The following is an 8,721-nucleotide window of genomic DNA, read 5'->3' on the forward strand; positions in this document are numbered from 1 at the left end:
TCAGTTCAGCGGGTGCTGAAATCTTTCTCCATCTCTTTGTCACTCTTTCTCAAAATCATTTCCAACTCCATCAATCCTTTTAGCTGTACACCCTGGAATACTCTAAAGGAAACTGCAGATTGCTACCTCCCTCCTCTCTTTTAACAATTATCTCGATCCCTAACCCCACTGTAACCTTTGCCAACATCCAGCTCATGCATTTGAATATACATACAGTATACATTTCCTCTAATTTGCCTTGTGAAACCAATCCTGTTTGCCTTCATTAAAGAAGTGCCATCACATAAATGAGCAAAAGCATAGAAGGGGGTGTGAGGGGAAGTCTTTGAATGTAGAGAGTATTTATGTACTGGAACTTACCACTTGTAAGGTTGATAGAAATAGTGTTGGTTAGTGCTTGATCAAAGGGATTCGGACAGCTGTTCAATGGAAATATTTTTGCAGGACAAAGTGAAAGGGCAGGAGCCCAGGATAAAATGGAAAGCCCTGCAAGGAGCCACACTAGACTGAAGTAAACTGATTTGCAATCTCTATTCACAAAAGAAGGCTGACGTCCATGAAATTCCGTGTTTTTCTAGGCAATTCTCCCACCATTCTGTGAAGTGCCTTCAGTTATTTTTCCATTTCAATTATACTGCTTTTTATTTTCCTATTCTGCTTTTTCCTTATGCTTTGTGCAGTTCCACATTTCATTAGAATGTGTTGCTGTGGTTTGTCTTATATATACACTCAGTGGCCACTTTATTAGATACACCTGTACACCTGCTCATTAATGCAAGTATCTAATTAGCCAATTACATGGCAGCACCTCAATGTTTAAAAGCATGGTGAAGAGATTCAGTTGTTGTTCAGACCGAACATCAGAATGGGGAAGAAATGTGATCAAAGTAACTTTGACTGTGGAATAATTATTAGGGCCAGAGAGAGTGGTTTGAGTATCTCAGAAACTGATCTCCTTCCTGCAATTTTCACACACAACAGTCTCTATGGTACAAAAAACAAACAATAAAAAAAATCTAGTTAGCAGCAGTTCTCTGAGAAAAGTTACCTTGTTCATGAGAGAGGTCGGAGAAGAATGGCCGGACTGGTTCAAGCTGAATTGAGAGAGAGTTGCCTGGGATTCAAGGAAAATCTTCACAGCTACAGTAGCCATAGGTTACACTCAGTGACCACTTTATTAGGTACAGGGGTGGAACTTGGTGTGGTTCAGTAACTCAGATAACCACATGTTACAGTTGTAGCGTGCAGAAGAGCAACTCTGAATACTCAACACATAGAACCTTGCAGTGTTTGCTCTACAACAGCAGAGACCACACCACGTCCCACTCTTGTACCTAATAAAGAATCCACTGAGTGTAACGCGTGGCTACTGTAACTTCTGATTTTTTTTCCCTCTTAATCATGCTTTGTTCATTGACAAAATAGCTGACAAAGTTAGCCCCACCACATATAATACGACTCTCTTCAGTAAGTTTGGGAGAGTTATATGCTTTGTTGAGACATATAAACAACACGTTTGGGAGAATAAACACTAAAGTAATTCATTCAAATGGTAAATTTGGTATCCAATAGTCAAGAACATAACCATATAACAATTACAGCACGGAAACAGGCCATCTCGGCCCTTCTAGTCCGTGCCAAATGCTTACTCACACCTAGTCCCACCGACCTGCACTCAGCCCATAACCCTCCATTCCTTTCCTGTCCATATACCTATCCAATTATTTTTAAATGACAATATCGAACCTGCCTCTACCACTTCTACTGGAAGCTTGTTCCACACAGCTACCACTCTCTGAGTAAAGAAGTTCCCCCTCGTGTTACCCTTAAACTTTTGCCCCCTAACTCTCAACTCATGTCCTCTTGTTTGAATCTCCCCTACTCTCAATGGAAAAAGCCTATCCACGTCAACTCTATCTATCCCCCTCATAATTTTAAATACCTCTATCAAGTCCCCCCTCAACCTTCTACGCTCCAAAGAATAAAGACCTAACTTGTCCAACCTTTCTCTGTAACTTAAGTGCTGAAACCCAGGTAACATTCTAGTAAATCTTCTCTGTACTCTCTCTATTTTGTTGACATCTTTCCTATAATTTGGTGACCAGAACTGTACACAATACTCCAAATTTGGCCTTACCAATGCCTTGTACAATTTTAACATTACATCCCAACTCCTATACTCATGTGAAATGTGTTTAATGAAATATCTGTCAGTGCAGGACAAAGGTCGCCACTTTGCAAAGAGTAGTACAAAATAACCTGCAGTGCTCTATTCAAATTTTCACTATGAATATTCCATACTCCAGCAAATACTGAAAGCACGTTCAGTGGTAGTGTGCTTGCACTGCTTAATGCAGTAATACTTTTTAAAAAATTTTTTAAAAATACTTATGTCATCTCCATTCTTCTCCAGATTGCATGTTATGAATAGTTATGGCGGCACGATGCAGCAGCGCACAGCGGCCACTTCGGAATGAATATCTGTAATCTGTCAAGTAGGATACCATGTACAATCCTGATTTGATGGAGATGGACGGGTGAAGCACGGAGGAACATCTGGTGAGACTTTTGAAATGCCTGTTTCGCTGCCACTGCTACAGTGCAATCGGAAAATCTCCGGGAGGAGGGCCCCAAATCCTCAGCTTTGCCTGTTGCTTGGCAGCCGGGGCCGGAGTCAAAGCGCTCGGCAGAGATGGTGCTCGGCCCTCGGTGTCGGAGGCTCGAAGTTTTCGGACGGACTCAGAGTTGGCTGTGGTCGGGTGCTTCCCGGGGGCTGTAGCGGCAAGGTTGAGGCGCTGGAGGTTCATGGCAGGAAGAGTTTTTCTTCCTTCTACCGTCTGCATGAGATGATGGGCTATCGAGGACTTTGAGACTTTTTTTTTACCGTGCCATGGTCTGCTCTTTATCAGATTACAGTATTGCTTTGCACTGTTGAAACTATATGATAAATTATGTGGTTTTTGTCAGTTAGTCTTTTATCAATTATGGTATTGTCTGCACTGTTGTAACTAAATATTACAATTATGTGATTTTTGTCAGTCTTTTATCAATTATGGTATTGTCTGCACTGTTGCAACTAAATGTTAACTATAACTATGTGGTTTTGTGTAGGTTTTTGGTTTGTTGGGTGGTAGTGCTGGTCTCTTGACTTGGTGTGTCTGGGTAGTCTTGTTTTGTCTGATGGGTTTGGAGTTCCTTTCCGGGGAACATGCTAAGGATGGTAGCGCGATATTGATACACAGCAGCATCTCCGGTCTCTGGATTGGGGATTACCAAACGTTATGTGGTTTTTTTTGTGTGGTCTGTTTTATCGTGTGCTTTTTTTGTGATATCATTCCGGAGAACATTGTCTCATTTTTTAACTGCATTGCATTTGTGGTTTCTAAGTGACAATAAACTGAATCTGAATCTGAACTCTGTCTTAAGTGAGGTAGAGTGTTGGTTTTGATAGAAATAATAACCTGCATGACAGAAAAGTATCAATAGTACCTGATAATTCTGAAGAATTGCGTTCCATTGCAGATGGCACAGTGTGCAGCAATTTGTGCATGATCTTTCTTCTCCCTTCTGTTGGGAAGAAGATGTGAAAGATGGAAAAGAGCTTATATCCCAATGTTATAAGACTCTTGAATGGACTTTGTGTACATTAAAGATAGAACCTTGACCTCCGGATTAACCTCATCGTGACTCTTGCACCTTACTGTCTACCTGCGCTCTCTCTGTAATTGTAACAATATATTTTACATTGTTATTGCTTTTCCCTTGTGCTACATGAAGTATGTTCTGAAATGGCTGCTAAGGATGGCATGCAAAACCAGGTTTTTCACTGTGTCCAGTACGTTGCAGTCATAAATCAATAACAATGTCAAATATTGAAAGAGGTGTCAAAGGACAGAGGTTACAGAGATATAGGGAAATAGAAAAGGAGAATGGGACTGATGGGATTACTCATCAAGGAGATAGCATAGATCCAACAGGCTGAATAGCCACTTCTGAGTCATACTTAGTATGAATCAGATTGCTGTTTTTAAAAAATGCTGCATGTGTACATCAGATCCCAAAAGTGCATCCATTAAAAGTTGCACAAATAATTCAATTGTAAATTAGACATATGCATTTTATTGTAGGGTGGCAGTGTGGAGATTAGTCTCTACCAAAGGAAGTGTAAGAAGTTCCTTCCCTCTGCTAGCCTGCAGGTCACCCTTGGACAAGCTGTAGACCCCCCAAACAGGGAGCAGCGGGTAGATGGTCTTATGAGCAGCTGGTGCATACCACAAGTTCTAGTTATGCGATCAATGCCGGGCAGACAATCACTGAAGAGTATTGATAATGGCTGCTATCGCCCGTCCTTAAAGACACTGCCCAGAAGAAGGCAGTGGCAGGCCGCTTCTGTATGAAAATTTGCTAAGAACGATCATGGTCATAGAATGACCACAATAACACAGCACTTAACAAAAGAATGAGCACTTTCTGGGAACACATTAAATAGTGTTCAGACATTTACCAGTTTTCAGAGATAGTATTGAAGAGGTCAAATGAAGTGTAGGCTTTCAGTTTTACTTGGCATTCATTCGGAGCACAATGTTCTCAATGAACCAAAGACCATTAATCAATACAACTTATGAAATATGCTATAGACAATATGATTAATTCAGATTTATGCATATTTCTGTACTGTAGTGACCGAATACTCCTGGGCATCTGAGTTAAAGCATGCATTACAGAGCCACCATTTACACGACATGCAAAAATCATAGAGAAGTTGAACTGCAAATTACTTGTGTTGCAATACTCTGCTCTAATCAAAAGCAAAATAGTGCTGTCACTTCCCCTCACATGAATATTTCCCCAGCCAAGAAAAAAAATGCTTGGGAAGAGCAGAACATAATGGGAGGATTGTGTTTCACATGGTTTTGAGCTGGAGATGAATGAGGTAATGAACGACGACAATAGCGCATTTTCTCTGTAACAGAGATCCAGCCTACTGGAAATCCAGTGACATGCAGGTGTATTTGTAATAACACTGGTCAACTTCAAAACAAGAGTGAAGTTCGGTTGAGCTATGTATCACAGCATGAAAGATTCAAAATGTGCCGATCTGTTTCAAGAGCCAGAAGTAGCTTAATGCAGCAAGGAAAGCTCAGGGTAAGGAAACATTCATTCAACAATCTCTGTTTAAGAGAAGCACCATTAAAAACTTTTCCATGCCTTAAGGGTACATTAGAACAACACTTGTTAATAGAAAGCAGCTTAAATAATAATCTTGTTATACCTTAATAATGTTTCTGCTTATGTGTTAAAGAGCACCACAGGAACAGTCCTAACACTTGAGCACATCTCAGCAGAGTGGTATAGTTTGTAGTGCTGCTGTATCACAGCTCTGACAACTCGTGTTCAGGCCTGACCTTCAGTACTGAATGCGCATGCAGTCCATCCATTCTCCCCGTGTCTGCATGGGTTTTCACCCAAATCTCACAGCTGTAGGGGGATGGTAGGTTAATTGGTCCTTAGTGTGTTCATAAACAACAGAATACAGTTACAGGATCTTACAGCATAGAAAGGGGTCCTTTGACCCATCTAGTCCGTGCCACGACCATTTAGTCTGCCAACTCCCATCTCCTGCACTGGGACTATGACCCTCTATACCCCTACCATCCATGTACCCATCCAAACTTCGCTGAAAACGTTGAAATCGAGCTCATATGAACTACTTCTGCTGGCAGCCCACTCCACACTTTCACGACCCTCTGAGTGAAGAAGTTTCCCCTCATGCTTCCCCTTGGACTTTCGCCCCTTAACCCATGACCTCTGGTTGTAGTCCCACCCATCCTCCGTGGAAAAAGCCTGCTTGCATTGACGTAAACTATTCCCCTCATAATTCTGTAATCTGGAGAAAGGAGAAGAGGGCAATAGGAGTGATGGGAATACGCAGCAAAGAAAACCTAGATCAGAGTGGATGGTTGGTGTGGACTTGAAAGGCCCATTGTGTCTGTGTGGTTCTGAGCAATAAATACTCAGGATTTGGAAACATGGGTCTTACTTTGTTGGAACAACTCAGGTTGTGGGTCAACGTAATTTAAGTGCTTATCATTCATACAAGATAGACGTAAGTAAAAGATCTACCTTTGCACAGTGCTTTTCCCAGCCTCAACGTATCTCTAATTGTTCTAGCATAAGCAGAGCATCTATAATTGTTTAAGAAGGAAAAATTATAGATATATATCAGAGATTTATACTAAAGAGCAAGAGTTCATGGGAGTGATTGTCAGGATATGGAATCAGTAATTTGGATAGGGAATGAGGAAATGGTATTAAAGGACAATAGAACCATATACTGTATTAAGCGGAGGATAAAGTTGAGAGGTGGTCCTAGCCCAGTGTCTTCCAGCCTAATGTTTTGGATAGTTTGTTTCTTGTCAGAGATTAATAAAATTAAAGCTGGTTCAACTCAAGACTTGAAGTGGGGAGAAAGTAGGAGAGAACAGAAGGGAAAGACAGTGAGAGGGAAGAGTTATTGTCAAAAGGCATGGTAGGCCAAGGCAAAGGAAGATGGCAAAGAGAATAAGCTGTCAGTTCGGTAGAGCTATGAGTTAGCAGCAGATTATTATCAATGACTGCTGCTCAGAACAAAGGGGAGCAAAGGCTACGATATGAAACCATTGACCTCAATAGAGTCAGAAGGCTGTAAAATCCCTAACTGCATAGGTCCTTAAACTTCTACCCTTCTAAAGGCTTACTGTACTAATAAAAGGGAATAAACCAAGCCCAGATTAGAGACCATAAAGGAGGCCAGAGTCCGGGGTCAAGCATCGGTACCAGCCGGGGTTGGGAGAAGATTGGCCAGAGGCAAAGGCAAGTCTAGTTTGTAGGAAAGATCAGAAAGTTCATAGCTTAGGTGGAGGGAGGGGTTGAATTGATGGATATTAGGTGGGAGTTGCTGAGGTAGGTAAACTCTATACGGTACTGAAATGGAAAGGCGGTTACCTCCTGAATTTTCCCCCTCCTTGCCTTTATATATATATTGTTTCTACCAGTATAGGAAGGTAAATCCTTAGGGTTAAATTTGAAGTAGCTTTTTAATGTGAGGTGCACAGCTTCATTATAATAGCTAAATTATGTAAGAAAAAAAGAGGTAAGGTTTAATAGAGGGCATAAATGAAAAGAGGCACGGACAACAAAGAGATACATAGTTGCGGAAGGCAGAGGAGTGGCTATGGAATTGCTTCGAGTCAATGAATTGGACCACATTCAAGGATGCATCAGAGGACCTGAATGAATACACCGTGGTTTTCAGGGATTTAATAAAGATAATTACGGACGTGTGTCCCCCCAAAATCATTGTGCCTTTCCCAATCAGAGGCCCTGGATGAACCAAGAGATCTGCACTCTGCTGAGGGCTAGACCTGTGCCATTCAGCTCTGGTGACCAAGGAAAGTACAAGTAGACAAGTTATGACCTCCAGAAGGACTTCTCACATGCGAAGTAGCAATTCCAAACTGAACCTGAATCACAGAAGGATGCTCGACAGCTGTGACTGGGTTTTAATGCTATCACCTCCTATAAAGTAAATCCAAACGATGCACTTGACAACAGCATGTCACTCAGAGGTGAGCTAAATGCACATGGAGGCATCTTCATGAATTCCCACAGCCCCTAATTTCATTCTCTGAGGCTGACATGAGAGCATCCTTCAAGAGGGTGAACCCACTATAGTATACTAACCAGACAATGTACCTGGCCAAGTATTAAAGATCTGTGCTAATCAATTAGCTGGAATGTTTATTGACATCTTTAACCTCTTGCTTCAGCGGTCTGAGTCACCCTTCTGCTACCAACAGGTTTCAATTATACTGGTGCCTAAGAAGTACGTAGTAACGTGCCTCAATGACCATCATCCAGTAGCACTTACATCCACTGTGAATGTTTTGAACGATCGGTTATGAAACATATCAACTCCTGCCTGAGGACTGACTTGGATCTGCTCCAATTTGCCTCCCAGCACAACAGGTCAACAGCAGATGCCATTTCATTAGCTCTTCGCAAGACCCTGGAATATCTGGACATTGAAAGTACATTCATCGACATGCTCTTCATTGACTAAAGCTCAGCATTCAACCGTATCACCCCTTCAAAGCTAATCAATAGGCTCCAAGACCTAGGTCTCTATACCTCCTTGTGTAACTGGATCCTTGATTGCCTCTCTTGCACACCCCAGTCAGTTTAGATTGGCAAGAACACCTCCACCATGATGACCATCAGCACAGGAGCACCACAAGGCAGTGCGCTTAGGCCCCTGCTCAACTTGTTTTATACTTATAACTGTGAAGCTAAGTACAGTTCTAATACCATATCTAAGTTTGTTAATGACACCACTGACATTGGTCGAATCAAAGATGGTGATAAATTGACATATAGGAGGAAGATTGAAAATCTGGTTGAATGGTGCCACAACAACCACCTCTCACTCAATAACAAAGTCAAAGAGCTGATTATTAACTACAGGAGGAGAAACACAGAGATCCATGAGCCATATTCATTAGAGGATCAGAGGTGGAGAAATTCAGTAAGATGAATAAACTCTTTTCTGCCTTCCAGCTGAGTACAGGAAGCCTGAGAAGAATTTATTCATATACACTGGGAAAGCACTAGATCCTTTTCCAAATTTTAGTAAGATTAAATTCCTTGGTGTTATCATTTCAGAGGATGTGTCCTGGTCCCAAC

This window comes from Hemitrygon akajei, chromosome 11, assembly GCF_048418815.1.
Source record: "Hemitrygon akajei chromosome 11, sHemAka1.3, whole genome shotgun sequence".
Lineage (NCBI taxonomy): Eukaryota > Metazoa > Chordata > Chondrichthyes > Myliobatiformes > Dasyatidae > Hemitrygon > Hemitrygon akajei.